Raw genomic sequence first — 11411 nt, 5'->3', positions numbered from 1 at the left:
TGTTCCTCAACGAGATCCCACCTGGCCCCAGAGTATGGTGCCAATTTTTTTTGCGACATTAATCTTGTTTATTCTCGACCGTTCCTGAGCTTCTTCCGATTCCTTGAACTGCATGAAAGCGTCCCAGTGATCTCTTGCCTTCTCGAGTGTTCCCTTGAATGCTAGAGTCTGCTTTCCTTCTGCTTCGTACTTGGCCCATGTTATTTTCTTGTGGTGGCAGAATGCTATCGCCATTTTCTTAAGAGCACTCTTCTTGACTTTCTCCCATTCAGCATCTGTCAAATGATCTGGTAGGGTGAAATGTGACATGAGCGATTCCCAAAGCAGATCTTTTGCTCTTTCGGAGACAAAACTAACTCCTTGATCTCCCTTTGCTGACTTATTCCATTCTTGAACGGAGATCGGGATTTGGTCCCTGACAATAACTCCGCAATGACGATTAAATTTGTTTGCATTCTTTTTAGGAGCAAGCGGTGCGCCATTTGGTTTGATGTCATCGATGTTGTACTTTATGCCAGCTTGCAACCTTTTGGTCGGGCCTTTGTACTGCCCTGCTTGTAGAAGATTTGCTCGATCCGGAGGGCTAAAAGAAGAAAGATCGATCCGTTAATACATGTGTATACACACACACACACACACACACAAATCAATTAATACATGTAATGATCACTAGAGGCCTTATATATATACCTCGCTGGTCCTTGTTAATTGAAGAACATTTCCTTCGTCATCATTGTTGTGGCCTTTGTCTCTTCGTTCGTCTTTATCAAATACTCCCTCACCGGAATTGTTTAGATATTATGAGCCGTCTTCTTCAGGTTCATTCTTTGGGCTCGGGGAGCGTATGATGTCAAACATGGTCTCTTCTCCGTCTCTGCCGGTATCGTCCATAGCTTATATTAACTAATCCAGAAGAAAGATAAACCAATTTAGTATTCAAATTAGAATGCAATCAAAAAGGAAAATTTGGATCATAGTAGATAATATGCATCTCGAATAATATCACGCTAATACATCTTGAATAATCCAGATAATCAAATATATTCTCGAATACATCTTGAGTATTATCACTAATACATCTCGAATATTATCATATATAACATCACTAGCTAATACAGATCGAATATTATCGAAGAATCTAGTTCACTCGCGGTTCCTGAGGCGCGGGCGGTGGACACCCAAAGAGAAGGAACCATCACAGGATCATAGCTCGGGTGAGATCCCTGAAGAACCTGCCAGGTATTGGAGAAATTGATGTCCAACGCAACCATGTAGCCACGTACGTGCTCGTCCTCCTCCCTGACATGATGACGTACCACCTCCGCGGGGGCAGGCTGCCTCCGCACCAAAAGTGGCCCACGCGACCGCCGCCAAAGAAGCTCTGGGTCAACGACGGGAGCCCGGTTCCTCACCAAGCTGCGCGCCCCGGAAGGTAGCACCTCCCAGTGCCAGCCCAATGGAGCCCAGTCCCGAACATGGCACCTCTCAAGCAGGTTGTGGCCACCGAGTCGACGACGAGGATGCGGGCCAGGCATCATCGACGTCGAGAACAAAGTCTTACGAAAACAAATTCCTATGCAATACTTATCCTTTTATTATGCTACTCAGATTTAATAAACTTTTACAACTCATTAACATTAACATCCCTTTGATTAACTTCCATATATATTCTTATGAAATCAAAGTACATTAAAAAAGAAACCTAACATTTCTATTCATCCACTTAACATCGATCTATTTAACATCCATATATATCTAACATTTCTATTCATCCATCATTCTAACATACATCAACATATAACATCTACCCATCTACATATATATCCATCTAACATTCACATCTACACAAAAAAGTTACATACTCCCACACTAATTCATCTACACAAAAAACCTAACATTTCTATTCATCCATTTAACATGCATATCTATTCTTATGAAAACACATCCATGGATCTAAAAAATGAAAAAAATGAAAAAAAATCGCCGAAGATCGAGGGGTGGCGAGCTCACAGCGGGGTCGAGGAAACGACGAGGCTCATTCAAGGAGGAGCGTGTGGGCGGCGTCGACGGGGCTCGGCCAGGGGAGGAGGCCCGGGCGGTGTCGCGTCACGCGGGGAGGAAGCCGACGCGAGCGGTGTCGGGGAGGAGGTGAGGGCGGCGTCGGGTGATACGTCTCCAACGTATCTATAATTTTTCTTGCCATGGGAAGAGGTGCTTTGTGATGGGTTCGGTCGTGCTGTGTTTTTTCCCAATGACAGAAGGGGTGGCAAGTCACGTATTGATCGTTGCCATTAAGGATAACAAGACTGGGTCTATTCCTACATGAATAGATCTTTTCTACATCATGTCATCGTTCTTATTGCATTACTCCGTTTTTTCATGAACTTAATACACTAGATGCATGCCGGATAGCGGTCGATGTGTGGAGTAATAGTAGTAGATGTAGGCAGGAGTCGGTCTACTAATCTTGGACGTGATGCCTATATAATAATGATCATTCCCTGGATATCATCATAATTATTTGAAGTTCTATCAATTTCCCAACAGTAATGTGTTTACCCACCGTATGCTATTTTCTCGAGAGAAGCCACTAGTGAAATCTACGGCCCCCGGGTCTATTTTCTCATCATATATTTTCAGATCTATATTGCTATTTGTCTTTTTATTTATTTGCATATTTTATTTCAGATCTATATTATCAAAAACCCAAAATACCTCGCTGAGTTTTATTTGATGTTATTTGCATCTATCAATCTACCACAATTTTATCCCGTCAACTTGACAATTTCTGGCATCGTTACCCGAAAGGGATTGACAACCCTTTTTTCACGCCGGGTTGCAAGTATTTGTTCTTGTGCAGGTATCGTTTACATAGTGCTGCTTGGTTCTCCTACTGGTTCGATAACCTTGGTTTCATAACTAAGGGAAATACCTACCGAAGCTATGCTGCACCATCCCTTCCTCTTTGGGGAAATACCGACGAAGTTCAAGCGACATCAAAAGGAATTTCTGGCATCGTTGCCGGGAAGACATCATCAACATCTATCAGGTTCCTAATCACAAATCTCATCTCCTTGCAATTTACATCTTTTGGTATTTGCCTCTCGTTTTCATCTCCCCCACTTCACAAAAATTTGCCTTTTATTCTCCCTCTTTTTCTTTCGCTGTTTTTAGACACATCTCTTGCTTGCTTGTACTTGTCATCATGGCATGGAAGAAATAGATGATGGCCTAACTTCTAAAATTGGACGATCTGGCAATCTGGATGCCAAAACTTTTGTTTTGGGGCAAGGGAACATTATGGGAAAAGAACATATTCAAGATTTTTTCAATTGTTTTGGGAATTTAACTCTCGATGATGATCCTATACTTAAAAGAACCAAATCTTATGTGGAAGCTATTTCAGCACTAGTTCTGAAACTTGAAAATTAATTTATCCGTACCCATCCTACCTTGCGAAGATTGTTTTATGGGCTACCTGTTATAAAGAATCCCAAAGCGATAAAGTTGGCTACCCTTGTTCTTATGAATGAATTTGATTACATAATACGAGAAGCTAGGGAAATCTTTGGTTTTTTTGGTATGAACCATGAAAAACTGGTGATAGATGAGATCCTTTATACTAGTGATTATATGCTGAGACACTTTCTTGGAAATAATCAAATTTTCAATGAGAATCTTAAAAAGGAAATTCCCATTTTAGATATAATCGAACAAGTTTTCAATGATGTTAATCAACACTATTCTTGGGTTGTTGCCGAAAATCAAAGGGGATAGATGATAAGCAACTTGATAGTGCTAAAGTTAATATGGATAATGTGTTTCAAGTTATTTTTGCAAAACCTCCTGACAAAAACACATCTAAGGGAGATAAGGATAAAGTTGACTATACTTGAATCTATGCTTAGCCAGGGGCGTAAAACGATAGCGCTTGTTGGGAGGCAACCCAATGAATAAAATTTATTTTTGCCCTTTTCTTTCTGTTCTTGAGTGTTTGCACATTTTTGCCTCTAATTAGATGTGTTTTTATGTTTTAATTAGTGTTTGTGCCAAGCAAAACCTTTGGGATCATGTTGGGTGATAGTTGATTTGATATTTATGGCCCCCGGGTCTATTTTTTCATCATATATTTTCAGATCTATATTGCTATTTGCCTTTTTATTTATTTGCATATTTTATTTTCAGATCTATATTATCAAAAACCCAAAAATACCTCGCTGAGTTTTATTTGCCATTATTTGCATCTATCAATCTACCACAATTTTATCCCGTCAACTTGACAATTTCTGGCATCGTTACCCGAAAGGGGTTGACAATCCCCTTTTCACGTCGGGCTGCAAGTATTTGTTCTTTGTGTGCAAGTACCGGTTACATAATGTTGCTTGGTTCTCCTGCTGGTTCAATAACCTTGGTTTCATAACTAACAGAAATACCTACCGAAGCTGTGCTGCAACATCCCTTCCTCTTTGGGGAAATACCGATGTAGTTCAAGCGACATCAAAAGGAATTTCTGGTGCCGTTGCCGGGGAGACATCATCAACATCTATCAGGTTCCTTATCACAAATCTCATCTCCTTGCAGTTTACATTATTTGCCATTTGCCTCTCATTTTCATCTCCCCCACTTCACAAAAAATTTCCTTTTTGATTCACCCTCTTTTTCATTCGCCCTTTTTTAGACAGATTTCTTGCTTGCTTGAACTTGTCATCATGAGTGACTTTGGCATGGCAGAAACAGATGATGGCCTAACTCCTAAAATTGGACGGTCGGGCAATCTGGATGCCAGAACTTTTGTTTTGGGGCAAGGGAACGTTATGGGAAAAGAGCATATTCAAGAATTTTTCAATTGTGTTGGGACTTTAACTCTTGATGATGCTCCTATACTGAAAAGAACTAAATCTTATGCGGAAGCTATTTCAGCACTAGTTATGAAACTTGATAACAAATTTATCCGTACCCGTCCTACCTTGAAAAAATTGTTTTATGAGCTACATGTTATAAAGAATACAAAGATAAAAAGTTGGCTACCCTTGTTCTTATGAATGAATTTGATTACATAATACGGGAAGCAAGAAAAATCTTTGATATTTTGGTATGAACCATGAAAAACCGGTGATAGATGAGATCCTTTATAATAGCGATGATATGTTGAGACACTTTCTTGGAAATAATCAAATTTTTGATGAGAATCTTAAAAAGGAAATTCTCGTTTTAGATTTAATCCACCAAGTTTTCAACGATTTGAATCAACACTATTCTTGGGTTGTTGTCGAAAATCAAAGTGGATAGATGATAAGCAACTTGATAGTGCTAAAGTTAATATGGATAATATGTTTCTAGTTATTTTTGTAAAACCTCCTGACAAAAACACATCGAAGGGAAATAAGGATAAAGTTGACAATACTTGAATCTATGCTTTATGCCCAGCCCAGGGCGTAAATGGATAGCGCTTGTTGGGAGGCAACCCAATGAATAAAATTTATTTTTGCCTTTTAGTTTCTGTTCTTTAGTGTTTGCACATTTATGCCTCTGATTAGATGTGTTTTTATGTTTTAGTTAGTGTTTGTGCCAAGCTAAACCTTTGGGATCATGTTGGGTGATAGTTGATTTGATATTTACAGCCCCCGGGTCTATTTTATCATCTTTCCGATCTATATTGCTATTTGCCTTTTTATTCATTTGCATGTTTTATTTTCAGATCTATATTATCAAAAATCCAAAAATACCTCGCTGAGTTTTATTTGCTGTTATTTGCATATATCAATCTACCACAATTTTATCCCGTCAACTTGACAGTTTCTGGCATCGTTACCCGAAAGGGATTGACAACCCCTTTTTCACGTCGGGTTGCAAGTATTTGTTGTTGCTTGGTTCTCCTGCTGGTTCGATAATCTTGGTTTCATAACTGAAGGAAATACCTACCTAAGCTATGCTGCATCATCCCTTCCTCTTTGGGGAAATACCGACGTAGTTCAAGCGACATCATCTAGGAGGAGGCGCGGGCGTCTGTCGTCGGTGGCGGCGACGAGCGGGGGAGGCGACGGCGGTAGCCTGGCATCGTTCTCTGCAGTGGTCGGCGTCGAGAGAAGCAGATAACTCTGAAAATTTTCAAGTGTTGCATATATATGCGGAGACCTTTAGTCCCGGTTGGAGCCACCAACCTGGACTAAAGGTGATTTTTCACCAGGCCAAGTGGCGGGAAGCCCAGGCCTTTAGTCCCAGTTGGTGGCTCCAACCGCGACTAAAGGCTCGCTTGGCGAGAGGCGCCATGACCTGTTTATAAGCCCCGCCGTGGCTGCTCCTTCGAGCTCCTCTCTAAAGCATGCCTGTGGGCCTACGAACGTCTCTCGCCCCTGTTGGGCCTACTGGCCCCGCGGGCCTGCATCCTGGCCCAACTGGAAGTTGGGTTTCTAGTCGTATGCAGGCCGTGGCGGCCCAGTAGGCGGCCATTTTATTTTTGTTTCTGATTTTTTTGCTTTATTTAGAGTTCTTGAGTAGATATTTTTTGCTTTAGCTCACAAAAATTATAACTTTCTTTTAATGCCAGTAGTTATAAAATTTAAATAGTTTAAATTTGAATTATTTGAAATTTGTGTGAATCACTAGTTTGTGAATAACTTTACTTAAAAAATAGATTTTTGAGTGATTCTTTTTTCTGCTGTTTAATTTTAGTGTGTTTTATCATTATATTCAATTTGATAATTTTTAGGTTATTTTAAATGGGTGTTCTAATCAAAAATAGATTCTGTTTAGCTCTTTTAGTTTTATAGTTAAAAAATCCATTAAATGCATGAAAAATAGCGAACGAAGTCAGAAAGGGTTGAAAATTGATGATGTGGCATTGAATGGTGCATGTTGAACTCACAAAAAGTCTAGAGTTGAAATAAGTTAGAAAGAATGAAATGCTTTCGTAACAGATGAGTTTTCTTCCGAAAGCCTGATACTTCGAAAGAGATTGTCTAGTTTGTACATGAAGTGCATCCAGTTTTTGCCGTAACCTTCTCAGCATTTTAGCACATGCTATGTGGGTGAAAATCATGCCAACTTTCAACCTTTTCAGAGTTCATTTGTAGTGCTTTTCAATTTCAGGGTCATTTAGCTCAAAAAATCTATTAAATGCATGAAAAATAACGAATGAAGTTAGAAAGGGTTAAAAATTGATGATGTGGCTTTGAATGGTGCATGTTGAACTCAAAAAAAGTCTGGATTTGAAATAAGTTAAAAAAATGAAATGCCTTTGTAACAGATGAGTTTTCGTCCGAAAGCCTGATACTTCGAAAGAGATTGTCTAGTTTGTACACGAAGTGCATCCAGTTTTTGCCGTAACCCTCTCAGCTTTTTAGCACATGCTATGTGGGTGAAATGATGATACCATGCCAACTTTCAACCTCTTTGTAGTTCATTTGTAGTGCTTTTCAATTTCAGGGTCATTTATCTCAAAAAAATCCATTAAATGCATGAAAAATAGCGAATGAAGTCAGAAAGAGTTGAAAATTGATGATGTGGCTTTCAAATGCCTCAAAGATATATTTATTCACCTTTCAAATGCCAAAACACATATATACCCTAACTATTACAAAGATTCCTTCTGTTTTGTCCGAAGTGCGACTTTTGAGATAAGTCCGAAAACTCACTAGAGAAGAAAGTGATGACGATGAAGCCGGTCACATCCCGGAGTGGGATCTTGGGGTATAAAACTTTTTCTTCGCATGTGTCCCTTTGCACGGTAACCATGGACAATCTTCATCATTTAACAGTATGCTTGGGTTAATCTTCACTATGAAGGGAGCAATTTCGTGAAACTTTTCATAATCTTCTGACATGTCTGTCTTGTCCTCCACTCGCACAACATTTATTTTCCCTAAAAGAACTATGTGGTGCTTTGGCTCATCGTATGATGTATTCCCTTCCTTATATTTTCTTTTTCTCGGCTTGGTAGACATGTCCTTCACATAGAAAACCTGCGCCACATCATTGGCTAGGACGAATGGTTCGTCTGCATACCCAAGATTGTTGAGATCCACTATTGTCATTCCGTACCGCGAGGCTTCCTTTACGCCGCCTCCTGACATATTGACCCATTTGCACCGAAACAAAGGGACCTTCAAATCACTTCCATAGTCAAGTTCCCATATCTCCTCTATGTAACGATAATATGTGTCCTTTGGCCTATTGGTGTTTGCTGCATCAAAGCGAACACCACTGTTTTGGTTGGTGCTCTTTTTATCTTGGGCGATCATGTAAAATGTATTCCGATTTATCTCGTACCCTTTAAAAATCAATATAGTAGAAGATGGTAACTTGGCTAGCAAGTACAACTTATCTGCAACAGTGTCGTCATGCATGAGACGTGTCTGCAACCAACCGCCAAAAGACCCCGTGTAATCCAGTCGTCAGACTGCTCTGGGTGTTTGGAGCATAGAATATTATTGTGTTCGTCAATATACGGAGCCACCAAGCGGGAATTTTGTAGAACTGTGTAGTGTGCTTGCGCCCAAGAATGCCTGTCCATACATATTACTTGGTCCTTTCCTAGCATGCCTTTTCCACCAAGTCTGCCCACATGCCGCGATTCAGGAACATCAATCGGCTTAAGGTTAGGAATAAAGTCAACACAAAACTCAATGACCTCCTTTGTTTCATGGCCCTTGGAGACGCTTCCTTTTGGCCTAGCATGGTTATGAACATATTTCTTTAAGACTCCTGAGGGAGTCCTGGATTAGGGGGTGTCCGGATGGCTGGACTATGACCTTTGGCCAGACTCCCGGACTATGAAGATACAAGATTGAAGACTTCGTCCCGTGTCCGGATAGGGACTTTCCTTGGCGTGGAAGGCAAGCTTGGCGATACGATATGAAGATCTCCTCCCATTGTAACCGACTCTGTGTGACCCTAGCCCTCTGCGGTGTCTATATAAACCGGAGAGGTTTAGTCCGTAGGACGAACAACAATCATACCATAGGCTAGATTCTAGGGTTTAGCCTCTCTGATCTCGTGGTAGATCAACTCTTGTACTACCCATATCATCAATATTAATCAAGCAGGAGTAGGGTTTTACCTCCACCGAGAGGGCCCGAACCTGGGTAAAAACATCATGTCCCTTGTCTCCTATTACCATCCGCCTAGACGCACAGTTCGGGACCCCCTACCCGAGATCCGCCGGTTTTGACACCGACATTGGTTCTTTCATTGAGAGTTCCTCTGTGTCGTCACCCACAGGAAGGATGCCGCACCCCGTCTTTAAAGACGGCGCTGTTGCTAAAGGAGCTTTGGCTGTCGGCCAAACTCTCCGGCTAGGAAGGTTTTTAATGACCGCCTGTTCGGCCGCCGCGCCGGCGATGACCTCTCGGGTCATCGAAAGCAATCTCCAGATCAGCTCGGAACTCGCCGAGCGGTTAGATCCGATGGAGCTCTCTTCCCTAAACGAGCTCTTGGATCGCATCGCCGCCCTAGGAGTCGCTACAGATTACGGCCAAATGGGGCTTAAACCCGATCAGAGAGAGATCGACTCTCCCCAGGTCACCCACCACGTTGAAGTGGTGGAAGAACAATGCGGCGAATCTTCGCCCATCCTAAGGACCAGATGTGTCTGGATTCCCGACCCCTCCAAGCCGGATATCCGCGGAGGGGAGGATGTCGCCCAAGCCCTGAACCCGAAGTCAGGCAGCAGGCCTGATTCATTGAATAACATCCAAGAAAACAAGCTTCCGGATTCGAAAGTTTCTTGGCCCCTGAATCTTAGATCGGGCGAGGTTCCCGATTTAAATCCACCCGCCCGCCCAACTATAAGGGATCTATCCCAAATACAGCAAGAGCCCTGGGAAACAGTACACCACTACTGGGTCAGATGCCTCCTGGTTATAAACAGGATAAAGGACTGCCATGAGAAGAATGCAATTACATTCTTATGTAACAACTGCACGGACATCGGAATCCTCAACGCCATAAGTCGTCGTGAAATTACACGCTTCGCCGACTTGACATCCATAGTACAAAAGTACTGTGCAATAGAAAGCGTTCGGAAAACCGAAACAAAATTCTGGGACAATCCGGCCCTGAATACAATCCCAGTACGAAACAAAAGAGTGCATTATCGCCAGGCACTTAAGACAAACAGTAAAAAACAAAAAACCCTCCATAGGCTATGGGACCGTACTGGAGGGATGGCTCAATGGACCCTGTAAAATCCACAGTTCAGGGGAAGTCCCACCAACTCACAGCCTTAGAGCATGTTGGATACTCCGGCAGGTGGCCAGGAGTGGCGAGGAGCTTCTAACTCCAGAATCCGTAGAGCACCACCCTAGAAACGCCAGTACGGTGTCAACAGTCTTCGAGACTTTTGCATCGAACAATGCGAGGAAGCGAACGCTCCGCAGCCTTGCCGAAGTCTACTAGGTAGCAACAATAAATCCATGGAGTGACACGGCTATTACTTTTAATGCCAGTGACGAACCTAAATTTCGGCCAGCCCGAGCACCATCCGCATTGGTCCTCAATCCGATAGTGGACGACTTCCGGCTTACAAAGGTACTCATGGACGGCGGCAGCGGATTGAACCTCATCTATGAGGAAACACTGCAAAAAATGGAAATAGACTGGAGCCGCATTGAGCGAAGCAACACAACCTTTAGAGGAATAATCCCCAGCCAGGAAGCACGCTGTTCAGGGAAAATCACACTAGACGTGGTGTTCGGCACGTCGGATTATTACAGATCCGAGGAGGTCACATTTCAAGTGGCCCCGTTCAGCAGCGGATACCATGCTCTGTTAGGGCGAGAAGCATTCACAATTTTTCAAGCTATACCCCATTACGGGTACATGAAGCTCAAAATGCCCGCACCCCACGGAATCATCACTCTTGCTAGTGATCCAGACACAGCGCTCCGCGCCGAAAACAAGACAGCCGTACTGGCCCTCGAGGCATTATCCGAAGCCCTGGCGGCTGGGGAACTAACTGTGTTGCGCTCCACGGTGGACAGGGACGACGTGATACTCGACAAAAGATCCAAGTCCACCTCCTTCAAGCCGGCAGACGAAATAGTCAAGTTCCAAGTCCATCCAACGGACACCACAAAAACGGCCTCCATCGGGGCACAACTAAAACCTGATGTAGACGCTGCACTCAGAGAATTCCTACGAGAAAATTGGGACATTTTTGCCTGGCACCCTTCAGACATGCCAGGAATCCCACGCAGGCTGGCCGAGCACAGCCTGAACATCCTAAAAGGGTTCAAGCCCGTTAAGCAGACTCTTCGGTGTTTCTCCGAACCCAAGAGACAAGCCATGGGAGAGGAGCTAGCAAAATTACTGGAAGCCGGATTCATCAGAGATATAAAATATCTGGACTGGCTAGCAAACCTGGTGATGGTACCAAAGAAGGAGAAATCCTGGCGCCTATGTGTCGATTTCAA

This window comes from Triticum aestivum, chromosome 2B, assembly GCF_018294505.1.
Source record: "Triticum aestivum cultivar Chinese Spring chromosome 2B, IWGSC CS RefSeq v2.1, whole genome shotgun sequence".
Classification (NCBI taxonomy): domain Eukaryota; kingdom Viridiplantae; phylum Streptophyta; class Magnoliopsida; order Poales; family Poaceae; genus Triticum; species Triticum aestivum.
Note: the sequence above shows the minus strand (reverse complement) of the source record.